Raw genomic sequence first — 12,934 nt, 5'->3', positions numbered from 1 at the left:
GAGGACTGCAGATGCTGGAGATCAGAGCTGAAAAATGTGTTGCTGGAAAAGCGCAGCAGGTCAGGCAGCATCCAAGGAGCAGGAGAATCGATGTTTCAGTCATAAGCCCATCTTCCGCAGCTACTCTGGCACCACCCCCCACCTTGTCCTCCGCTACATCGATGACTATATCGGCGCTACCTCATGCTCCCACAAGGAGGTTGAACAGTTCATCCACCCCAACATCAAATTTACCTGGACCGTCTCAGACTCCTCCCTCCCCTTCCTAGACCCCTCCATTTCTATCTCAGGCAACTGACTCAACACGGACATTTACTATAAACCGACTGACTCCCACAGCTACCTAGATTACACCTCCTCCAACCCTGCCCCCTGTAAAAACACCATCCCATATTCCCAATTCCTTCGCCTCCGCCGCATCTGCTCCCAGGAGGACCAATTCCAATACCGAACAACCCAGATGGCCTCCTTCTCCAAAGACCGCAATTTCCCCCCAGACGTGGTTGACAATGCTCTCCACCACATCTCCTCCACTTCCCACTCCTCCGCCCTTGAACCCCGCCCCTCCAATCGCCACCAGGACAAAACCCCACTGGTCCTCACCTACCACCCCACCAACCTCCAGATACATCGTATCATCCTTCGTCATTTCCGCCACCTCCAAACAGACCCTCACAACCAAGGATATATTTCCCTCCCCTCCCCTATCAGCCACTCCCTCTGCGACTCCCTCGTCAGGTCCACACCCCCACCAACCCAACCTCCAGGAGTGACACCTTCCCCTGCAACCACAAGAAATACAAAACTTGCGCTCACACCTCCCCCCTCACTTCCCTCCAAGGCCCCAAGGGATCCTTCCATATCCGTCACAAATTCACCTGCACCTCCACACACATCATTTACTGCATCCGCTGCACCCGATGTGGCCTCCTCTACATTGGGGAGTCAGGCCACCTACTTGCGGAACGTTTCAGAGAACACCTCTGGGACACCCGCACCAACCAACCCAACCGCCCCGTGGCTGAACACTTTAACTCCCCCTCCCACTCCACCAAGGAGACATGCAGGTCCTTGGACTTCTCCATTGCCAGACCATGGCAACACAACGCCTGGAGGAAGAGCGCCTCATCTTCCGCCTAGGAACCCTCCAACCACAAGGGATGAATGCAGATTTCTCCAGCTTCCTCATTTCTCCTCCCCCGACCTTATCTCAGTCCCAACCCTCGGACTCAGCACTGCCTTCCTAACCTGCAATCTTCTTCCCAACCTCTCCGCCCCCACCCCACTCCGGCCTATCACCCTCACCTTAACCTCCTTCCACCTATCGCATTCCCAACGCCCCTCCCCCAAGTCCCTCCTCCCTACCTTTTATCTTAGCCTGCTTGGCACACCTTCCTCATTCATGAAGAAGGGCTTATGCCCGAAACGTCGATTCTCCTGCTCCTTGGATGCTGCCTGACCTGCGCTTTTCCAGCAACACGTTTTTCAGCTTTAATCATAACTTCCTGTCTCATTTTATAGAGCTGATGATCGCAGCCTTTCCACGCCTTCTTCAAAGTTTATGCACATATACCCCAGATTTCTCTGTTCTTGCAGCTCCTTTAAAATTGTATCCTTTCATTTAGATTGCGTCTTATTTCTCCCCCAAGCAAGAGGTATTATTTCACATTTCTGTACAATAAATTTCAACTACCATGTCTTCCAATTTTACTAAGTTGTCTATGGCCTTCTGAACTCCACATCTATCCTTCTTTTAATGCACTATACTTCCAGGTTCTGTAGCATCTGCACATTTCAAATTTGAGCATCCAAGTTTAGATAATCAGTATGAATCCATACAAAGTGGTGCTGAACCTGATCCCAGACTAACATCCTAACTGCTAACAATGGTACCCATTCTGACTCCTAATAGTAGTTCTCATCCTGACCCCAAACAATGGCATCCATCCTGACCCCTAACAGTGGTACACATGCTGACCCCTCAGTGATACCCACCCCGAACCATTTTGGGTACAAACAACTGTTGATGATTCTGTTTCCCATGACTTAGCAAAATTGACACTGCCTCACCTATTCATTGGTCTCAAATTTGCTGAAATGCTCACTTATTTGGCAGCTTATCACTTTATCACCCACATTACTTGCACTATCCTTATCATTCTCTTCAGTACTTCATGAAAAGCTCAACAACTTGCCTGTAAAAGATCGCTGCCAGCTTTCTTTATAGTTTCCATCTTTGATCAGGTGACTATTAATTTTGTTCTAAATTACCATTTCTGATAGCTTTCCCACCACTGAGGATAAACTGACTAGACCATAATTGATGGGATTATACTTATATTCTTTTTGAACAAGGGCGTGACATTTTCAATTTGAGCCTTATACAAAAGGAGATCTGGAAATGTTTGGCCAATACCTCAGCAATTTCCTCCCTTTGCTCCTTCATTATTCTCAGGCCAACATAGGTGAAATCAGATTTCACCTATCAGCTTTAAGGACATCCAGCCAATCAGTCTGTTTCTGAGACCTCTCCACTCTCATTGCTCCTTTTAACCTCAACTACATAATGTGTCTCAGGTACAGCATTGGTCTGTCTGCTTGTGGGATAGCTCCACTTTTGTTGTTCCTTTTAACCTCACTGCTACAGTTGCAGAGTCCTGCACAGATCCATCGTTGTCTGTCTGCTTCTTCGATCTTACTGCTGGCGTGGCTCCTTTTAAATTCACTGGGACCATTCCAGAATCCCACACAGGTTTCCTATCTACCTTGGAGCTTTAATCATTATAAGACTTCAAAAAAAAGACATCTGACCTAACTGGAGCAGCCATTCAATTCAGTTGCCCAGTAAGATGTTTCTGCCAGTTCAGTTTTGAAAGCTGCTGCATCTTTTTGCAGCTCCAACGTTGCTTGAGTTACAAACACATGCTACTGTTGTTTTCCCTCTGTATCACCTTGGTGTCCAGCAGCTCCTACATGTTCCAGCTGCAACATATCACCTGACCTTCATCTCTGTTGTATTTCATTTAATTTATTAAGTAATCACTCTAGTATCTGTGCTTTTTATACTGTATTGCGAGGGTCTCCAAATGTTTTAAGCACCAGATCACTTTCCGAATTTAAGTGCAGCCCTGGGTCTATCTTTAAGAAAATATCAAATAAACAGTTTATTTCTAGAGTGACATGAATCTAAAATCACACATATAGAATTTTTCATTTTGTCCCCTACTATCAAATCTCAGTGTACAGCCACAGGTGTGATACTATCTGGAGTGGATATGTTTCTCTGTTTAGACGTCCTTTGACCTGAGTTTCATATCAACATTATTTTGCACCGTAATTATTTCCATATGATCTCTATTACTTTGTAAATCAATTTGTAGATTCTGATAGAATTCGATAGCCAATCCACCAATGTCTGCTTGGAGGAATGTATCAGAGACAAGTATATCATTACATCCATTTCCTGAAATTGTTAAATTCCTCTGCTAACTTTCTTAAATGTGCACAGGAGTTTTCTCATGGAATTATTTTTCTTATCTTTGATTGTTTCTACTACTTTTTCTCCAGACTTGAGAAGGTATGTTATTTTTAACCGGGAGTATGTTATTTTTAACAGGGAGGACCCAGTTTCAATTTGAATGTGTCCAGAACACTAATGATATGCACTATGTCGCTTTCCTTTCACTGTAGTTTATACCTATTGTGGAACTGTTTTAACATTATGGCTATAAGGAACTCAAAAATGAGCAACCACTCCTTTTCTGACAGCTCACTGCATACTTCATTCCTGGATTTTGGGAAAGTGATGAATTTGGGCCTTAGATCTAAAAATCTTTGTAGAACTTTCCCTCGACTTAATTACCTCACAACAAGCTGGAGAGTTATTACTGTCAGCAGCATCGAGTTCAATTGTAAGGATTTGAACAGGTGGTGCTGAAGGACTCTGACTTGAATTGAGCTTTTAATCTTAACAAGAACTTTCATTAAATGAGAAAAGCCCATAATTTTACTCACTCATACTTGCTGGTACAGTCTACATTGGTAATTCACGAAAGAAGGGAAATCAGTCTGAAAAATGCAATTCAGCCCTCATTGGGGCCAAAAATATATATAGAGCATAGAACATAGAAGAATACAGCGCAGTACAGGCCCTTCGGCCCTCGATGTTGCGCCGATCCAAGCCCACCTAACCTACACTAGCCCACTATCCTCCATATGCCTATCCAATGCCCGCTTAAATGCCCATAATGAGGGAGAGTCCACCACTGCTACTGGCAGGGCATTCCATGAACTCACGACTCGCTGAGTAAAGAATCTACCCCTAACATCTGTCCTATACCTACCCCCTCTTAATTTAAAGCTATGCCCCCTTGTAATAGCTGACTCCATACGTGGAAAAAGATTCTCACTGTCGACCCTATCTAAACCCCTAATCATCTTGTACACCTCTATCAAGTCACCCCTAAACCTTCTTTTCTCCAATGAAAACAACCCCAAGTGTCTCAGCCTTTCCTCATACGATCTTCCTACCATACCAGGCAACATCCTGGTAAACCTCCTCTGCACCCGTTCCAGTGCCTCCACATCCTTCCTGTAGTATGGCGACCAAAACTGCACACAATACTCCAGATGTGGCCGCACCAGTGTCTTATACAACTGCAACATTACCTCAGTACTCCGGAACTCAATTCCTCTACCAATAAAAGCCAGTACGCCATATGCCTTCTTCACCGCATTATTTACCTGGGTGGCAACTTTCAAAGATCTGTGTACATGGGCACCAAGATCCCTCTGCTCATCCACACTACCAAGTATTCGACCATTAGCCCAGTATCCCATCTTTTTGTTACTTTTACCAAAGTGAATCACCTCACACTTACCTACATTGAACTCCATTTGCCACCTTTCTGCCCAGTTCTGCAGCTTATCTATATCCCGCTGTAACCTGCCACATCCTTCCATCTGTCTACAACTCCTCCGACTTTCGTATCATCCGCAAACTTGCTCACCCAATCTTCTAACCCCTCCTCCAGATCATTTATAAAAATGACAAACCGCAATGGTCCCAAAACAGATCCTTGCGGAACACCGCTAGTGACGGCACTCCAAGATGAACCTTTCCCATCAACTACTACCCTCTGTCTTCTTCCAGCCAGCCAACTCCTAATCCAAACCTCCAACTCACCCTCAATGCCATACCTCCGTATTTTGCAGGAGTCTTCCATGGGGAACCTTATCAAACGCCTTACTAAAATCCATATACACCAGATCTACCGCTTTCCCCTCGTCCACCTCCTTAGTCACCTTCTCAAAGAATTCAATAAGGTTTGTGAGGCACGACCTGCCCTTCACAAAACTATGCTGACTATCCTTGATCACATTATTCCTATCCAGATGTTCATAAATCCTATCCCTTACAATTCTCTCTAAAATTTTGCCCACAATAGAAGTGAGACTCACCGGCCTATAGTTACAAGAGTTATCCCTACTCCCCTTCTTGAACAAAGGAACCACATTTGCTAGCCTCCAATCTTCTGGCACTACTCCTGTAGACAACGAGGACATAAAAATCAAGGCCAATGGCTCTGCAATCTCCTCCCTTGCTTCCCAGAGAATCCTAGGATAAATGCCATCAGGCCCATCTATTTTCACCCTTTCCAGAATTTCCAACACCTCTTCCCTACATACCTCAAAGCCATCCATTCTCCTTAATTGTGACTCAGTATTCACATCGACAACAATGTCCTGTTCCTGAGTGAATACTGACGAAAAGTATTCATTCAGTGTCTCCCCAATCTCTTCAGCCTCCACACGCAACTTCCCACTACTATCCTTGACTGGACCTATTCCTACCCTAGTCATTCTTTTATTCCTGACATACCTATAGAAAGCCTTAGGGTTTTCCCTAATCCTACCAACTAAGGACCTTTCATGTCCCCTCCTTGCTGCTCTTAGCTCTCTCTTCAGGTCCTTCCTGGCTACCTTATAACTCTCAATCGCCCCAATTGAACCTTCACGCCTCATCTTTACGTAGGCCGCCCTCTTCCATTTAATAAGGGATTCCACACGACCTTCACACGACCCTTTCCTCCCTGCCTGGTGGGTACATACTTATCAAGGACACTCAATAGTTGCTCCTTGAACAAGCTCCACATATCAATTACGCCCTTGCCTTGAAGCTTACTTTTCCAAGCCACACATCCTAAGTCATGCCTCACCGCATCATAATTTCCCTGCCCCCAGCTATAACTCTTGCCCTGTAGTGCACACTTATCCCTCTCCATCACTAGAGTAAAAGTCACCGAATTGTGGTCACTGTCCCCAAAGTGCTCACCTACCTCTAATTCTAACACCTGGCCTGGTTCGTTACCCAGAACCAAATCCAGTATGGCCTCACCTCTTGTTGGCCTGTCTACATATTGTGTCAGGAAACCCTCCTGCACACATTGGACAAACACCGATCCATCTAACGAACTTGAGCTATAGCTTTCCCAATCAATATCAGGAAAGTTAAAGCCCCCATAACAACCACCCTATTACTTTCACTCTTCTCTTCTCTTGAATCATCCTCGCAATCCTTCCTTCTACGATTCTAGGACTTTTAGGAGGCCTGTAAAAGACTCCTAACAGGGTGAGCTCACCTTTCCTATTCCTAACCTCAGCCCAAACTACCTCCGATGGCGAGTCTTCATCCATCGTCCTTTCCACAGCTGTAATACTATCTTTGACAAGCAATGCCACACCTCCCCCTCTTTTACCCCCACCTCTGACCCTACTAAAACATTTAAATCCTGGAACCTGCAACAGCCAATCCTGTCCCTGTTCTACCCATGTCTCCATAATAGCCACAACATCGAAGTCCCAGGTACCAACCTACGCTGCAAGTTCACCTACCTTATTTCGTATACTTCTTCCATTGAAGTATACAGACTTCAAGACACTTTCCTGTTTACAGGCACCCTCCTTTGAAATTGATGCCATGTTCCTAACCTCCCTACACTCCAGGTCCTGCACACTAAAGCTACAGTCTGGGTTCCCATGCCCCTGCAGAGTTAGTTTAAACCCCCCCCCGCAAGAGCACTAGCAAACCTCCCACCAAGGATACTGGTGCCCCTCAGGTTCAGGTGCAGACCATCCTGTTTATAGAGGTCCCACCTTCCCCAGAAAGAACCCCAGTTATCCAAATACCGGAATCCCTCCCTCCTGCACCATCCCTGTAGCCACGCATTTAACTGTTCTCTCTCCCTGTTCCTCGACTCTCTATCACGTGGCACGGGTAACAAGCCAGAGACAATAACTCTGTTCGTTCTAACTTTGAGCTTCCAACCTAGCTCCCTGAAAGCATGCCTAACATCCTCAGCCCTCCTCCTACCTATGTCATTGGTGCCAATGTGGACCACGACTTCGGGCTGCTCCCCCTCCCCCTTAAGGACCTGGAAAACACGATCAGAGACGTCACGTACCCTTGCACCTGGGAGGCAACATACCAAACGGCACGGTGGCACAGTGGTTAGCACTGCTGCCTCACAGCGCCAGAGACCTGGGTTCAATTCCCGCCTCAGGCGACTGACTGTGTGGAGTTTGCACATTCTCCCCGTGTTTGCGTGGGTTTCCTCCGGGTGCTCCGGTTTCCTCCCACAGTCCAAAGATGTGCAGGTCAGGTGAATTGGCCATGCTAAATTGCCAGTAGTGTTAGGTAAGGGGTAGATGTAGGGGTATGGGTGGGTTGCGCTTCGGCGGGGCGGTGTGGACTTGTTGGGCCGAAGGGCCTGTTTCCACACTGTAAGTAATCTAATCTAATCAAACGTGAGTCTCTCTCTCATTCCCACAAAACCGCCTATCTGTGCCCCGAACTATCGAGTCCCCAATTACTATTGCTCTGCTCTTCTCCACCCTTCCCTTCTGAGTAACGGGGACAGGCTCCGTGCCAGAGGCCTGAGCCCCGTTACTTACCCCTGGTAAGTCGTTCCCCCCACAAGTATCCAAAACGGTATACTTGTTCTTGAGGGGAACGGCCGCAGGGGGTCCCTGCACTGGCTGCTTCCTCCCAGTCCCCCTCACTGTCGCCCATCTGTCTGCAATCTTTGGAGTTACTACTTCCCTAAAGCTCCGATCTATGACCCCCTCTGCCTCCCGAATGATCCTAAGTTCATCCAACTCCAGCTCCATTCCCTAACACGGTCTTGGAGGAGCTGGAGATGGGTGCATTTCCTGCAAGTGTAATCAGCAGGGACGTCCATGGCATCCCTCACCTCAAACATGTTGCAACATACTATCAGCTGTGATGAAAACTAGTGTCTTAGTTAAAATGTTTTTCTCAACTACATACCTTTTGAATTTGTTGTAAACCTCTTGTTCTCCAAGGGCAAAAGGTCCTAACAATCACATTTAGTTGTCATCTCCTTAAAAACCATGTACACAAAAACAATAAGCTGGACTGTTAATCATGTCAATGGATTGATCAAACTACATGAGAATCATTCACAGTCCTTTGGGTCCTGCTGTAGTTGCTGAAAGACATTTTCAGACAAAGATCCAACATGGTATGCTATTGTGGAAACACCAAATGACATGCTGTGGAGAGTGCCTTATTATTTCTTTGCCCTTAAAGTGTTTGATAAAGAGTCAATAACAACAGTCATTTATTCTTTACTATCTGAGAAGGATTTCTTGTGGCTTGCCAGATGTTTGCTAGACATAGGGAGTGGCATTGCTAATCAGGGATAGTATCACAGCTGCAGAAAGGAAGGTTGTCGAGGAGAGTTTGAGTACTGAGTCAATATGGGTGGAAGTCAGAAGCAGAAAAGGTGCAGTCACTTATTTGGGAGTTTTCTATAGACCAATACAATATTATGGGGATAACTGAGACGTGGCTCCAAGTGGACAGGGCCTGGGAAATGAATATTCAAGGCTACACGTGCTATTGCAAGGACAGACTGACGGGCAGAGGGGGTGGGGTGGCCTTGTTGGTAAGGGAGGATATTCAGTCCCTTGCGCGGGGTGACCTAGAGTCAGGGGATGTAGAGTCAGTGTGGATAGAGCTGCGAAATACTAAGGGTAAAAAGACCCTTTTGGGAGTCATCTACAGGCCCCCAAACAGTAGTCTGGATGTTGGATGTAAGTTGAATCAGGAGCTGAAATTGGCCTGTCGCAAAGATGTTACTACAGTTGTTATGGGGGATTTTAACATGCAGGTAGACTGGGAGAATCAGGATGGTATTGGACCTCAAGAAAGAGACTTTGTGGAGTGCCTCAGAGATGGATTCTTAGAGCAGCTGGCGCTGGAGCTGACCAGGGAGAAGGCAATTCTGCATCTGGTATTGTGTAACGCACCAGAATTGGTCAGAGACCTCGAAGTGAAGGAGCCATTGGGAAGTAGTGACCATAATACAATAAGCTTCAATCTGCAATTTGAGAGGGAGAGGGTACAGTCGGAAGTGACAATACTTCTGTTGAATAAAGGGAACTATGGAGCTATGAGGGAGGAGCTGGCCAAAGTTCAATGGTGCAATACCTTAGCAGAGATGACCGTAGAGGAACAATGGTGGATATTTCTGTGTATAATGCAGAAGTTGCAGGATCAGTTCATTCCTAAAAGGAAGAAAGATCCCAGGAGGAGGCATGGGCGGCCGTGGCTGACGAGGGAAGTTAAGAAACATATAGCAAAGATAAGTGGGAAAACTGAGGACTGGGAAGCTTTTAAAGAGCAACAGAGGATTACTAAGAAGGAAAATACGCAGAGGAAAAATGAGGTCCGAAGGTAAACTGGCCAATAATATAAAGGAGGATAGTAAAAGCTTTTTTAAGTATATGCAAGGCAAAAAAATGATGAGGACTAAAATTGGGCCCTTGAAGACAGAAACAGGGGAATATATTACGGGGAACAAAGAAATGGCAGAAGAATCAAACTTCAGATCTGTGTTCACTGGGGAAGACACAAGCAATCTCACTGAGGTAATAGTGGCTGAAGGACCTGAACTTAAGGGAATTTATATTTGCCAGGATTTGGTGTTGGAGAGACTGTTAGGTCTGAAGGTTGATAAGTCTCTGGGGCCTGATGGTCTACATCCCAGGGTACTGGAGGAGGTGGCTCAGGAAATCGTGGATGCGTTGGTGATTATTTTCCAGATAGATTCGGGGTCGGTTCCTGAGGATTGGAGGGTGGCTAATGTTATACCACTTTTTAAGAAAGGTGGGAGAGAGAAAGCAGGAAATTATAGATCAGTTAGTCTGACCTCAGTAGTGGGAAAGATGCTGGAGTCTATTATAAAGGATGAAATTACGGCACATCTGGATAGTAGTAACAGGATAGGACAGGGTCAACACGGATTTATGAAGGGGAAATCATGCTTGACTAATCTTCTGGAATTCTTTGAGGATGTAACTCTGAAGATGGACGAGGAAGATCCAGTAGCTGTAGTGTACCTGGACTTTCAGAAAGCTTTTGATAAAGTCCCACACAGGAGGTTAGTGAGTAAAATTAGGCCGCATGGTATTGGGGGCAAAGTTGGATTGAAAATTGGTTGGCTGATAGGAAACAAAGGGTAGTGATAAACGGCTCCATTTCGGAATGGCAGGCAGTGACCAGTGGGGTTACGCAGGGATCCGTGCTGGGAGCGCAGCTTTTTACAATATATGTTAATGATATAGAAGATGGTATCAGCAATAACATCAGCAAATTTGCTGATGATACAAAGCTGGGTGGCAGGGTGAAATGTAATGAGGATGTTAGGAGATTACAGGGTGACCTGGACAGGTTAAGTGAGTGGTCAGATGCATGGCAGATGCAGTTTAATGTGGATAAATGTATGGTTATCCACTTTGGTGGCAAGAACAGGAAGGCAGATTACTACCTCAATGGAATCAATTTAGGTAAAGGGACAGTACAGAGAGATCTGGGGGTTCTTGTACACCAGTCAATGAAGGCAAGCATGCAGGTAGAGCAGGTAGTGAAGAAGGCTAATAGCATGCTGGCCTTCATAACAAGAGGAATTCAGTATAGAAGCAAAGACGTGCTTCTGCAGCTGTACAGGGCCCTGGTGAGACCACACCTGGAGTACTGTGTGCAGTTCTGGTCTCCAAATTTGAGAAAAGACATTCTGGCTATTGAGGGAGTGCAGCGTAGGTTCACGAGGTCAATTCCTGGAATGGCAGGATTACCTTACACTGAAAGACTGAAGCGACTGGGCTTGTATACCCTTGAGTTTCGAAGATTGAGAGGGGATCTGATTGAGACGTATAAGATTATGAAAGGATTGGACACTCTGGCAGTAGGAAACATATTTCCACTGATGGGTGAGTGCCGAACCAGAGGACACAGCTTAAAAATACGGGGTAGACCATTTAGGACAGAGATGAGGAGAAACTTCTTCACCCAGAGAGTGGTGGCTGTGTGGAATGCTCTGCCCCAGAGGAGCAGATTGGGAGGCAGATTTTGGAAAGGAGCAGAAGTAACAAGGTTCATATTGATTGGAACCTCCCTCATTCAAATAGTTTGGATGGAGCAGTTTTTGTCAGATGTGTCCGGGAAAGATTCCTGATTCAATATGTAGATAGGCCAATGTTGAATTTGGTGCTTGGCAACGAACTAGGCCCGGTGTCAGATCTCTAGTGGGAGAGTATTTCCCACAACTCCCTGAGCTTGACTAGAGTCATGGAGAGGGATAGCAGCAGACAGTATTGGAAAGCATTTAATTGCACGAGAGGGAATCACAATGCTGTTAGGCAGGAACTGGGGCACCGGAATTGGGAACAGATATTCTCAGGAAAATACATGATAGAAATAGGGAGGTTGTTTTGGGAGTGATAGTGTTAGATAGGTTTGTCACACTGAGGCATGGAATGGATGGGTGACAAGGGATGCAGAGGAAGAAGGAAGCCTACTTAAGGTTGAGGAGGTAATGATCAGACAGGGCTCTAGTGAGTTATAAGGTAGCCAGGAAGGAACTGAAGAATGGACACAGGAGAACTAGAAGGGTGCATGAATAAGCTTTAGCAGGGAGGATTAAGGAAACCCTAAAGAATTCTGCACTTATGTGAGGAGCAAGAGGATGGCCAGAGTGAGGATAGGGCCAATCAGGGATAGTGGAGGGAACTTGTGCCTGAAGTTGGAAGTGGTAGGGGATGTCCTTAATGAATACTTTGCTAGCAGTATTCAAGACTGAGAGGGACCTTTAATGTGTCTGATGACAGCATGAAACAGACTGAAATACTCAAACAGGTTGATGTTAAGAAGGGGGATGTGCTGAAAAGTTTGAAAAATGTAAGCAAGATATTTGATAAGGCTCCCCATGGTAGGCTCATTCAGAAGGTCAGGAGGAATGGGATTCAGGGGAACATAGCTGTCTGGATACAGAATTGGCTGGCCAACAGAAGACAGCGAGTGATAGTAGAAGGAAAGTATTCTGCCTGGAAGTCTGTGGTGAGTGGTGTTCCACGGGGCTCTGTCCTTGGGCCTCTACTGTTTGTAATTTTTATTAATGACTTGGATGAGGGGATTGAAGGATGGGTCAGCAAGTTTGCAGACGACACAAAGGTTGGAGGTGTCGTTGACAGTATAGAGGGCTGTTGTAGGCTGCAGCGGGACATTGACAAGATGCAGAGATGGGCTGAGAGGTGGCAGATGGAGTTCAACCTGGATAAATATGGGCGGCATGGTGGCACAGTGTTTAGCACTGCTGCCTCACAGCGCCTGAGACCCGGGTTCAATTCCCGCCTCAGGCGACTGACTGTGTGGAGTTTGCACGTTCTCCCCGTGTCTGCGTGGGTTTCCTCCGGGTGCTCCGGTTTCCTCCCACAGTCCAAAAGATGTGCAGGGTCAGGTGAATTGGCCATGCTAAATTGCCCGTAGTGTTAGGTAAGGGGTAAATATAGGGGTATGGGTGGATTTCGCTTCGGCGGGTCGGTGTGGACTTGTTGGGCCGAAGGGCCTGTT

At 46.2% G+C, this 12,934-nt stretch overlaps 1 protein-coding gene across 5 annotated transcripts in view; it reads left to right on the top strand.

Annotated features, from left to right (window-relative positions):
• The window catches only part of dnaaf1 (dynein axonemal assembly factor 1), a 126,489-nt gene that overhangs the window by 70,301 nt on the left and 43,254 nt on the right, over positions 1-12,934 (top strand). The window lies entirely within an intron of this gene.

This window comes from Chiloscyllium plagiosum, unplaced genomic scaffold (assembly GCF_037043375.1).
Source record: "Chiloscyllium plagiosum isolate Xiang-an unplaced genomic scaffold, Cpla_swu_hap1 HiC_scaffold_17, whole genome shotgun sequence".
NCBI lineage: Eukaryota > Metazoa > Chordata > Chondrichthyes > Orectolobiformes > Hemiscylliidae > Chiloscyllium > Chiloscyllium plagiosum.
This window is presented reverse-complemented; position numbering and strand designations above follow the sequence as displayed.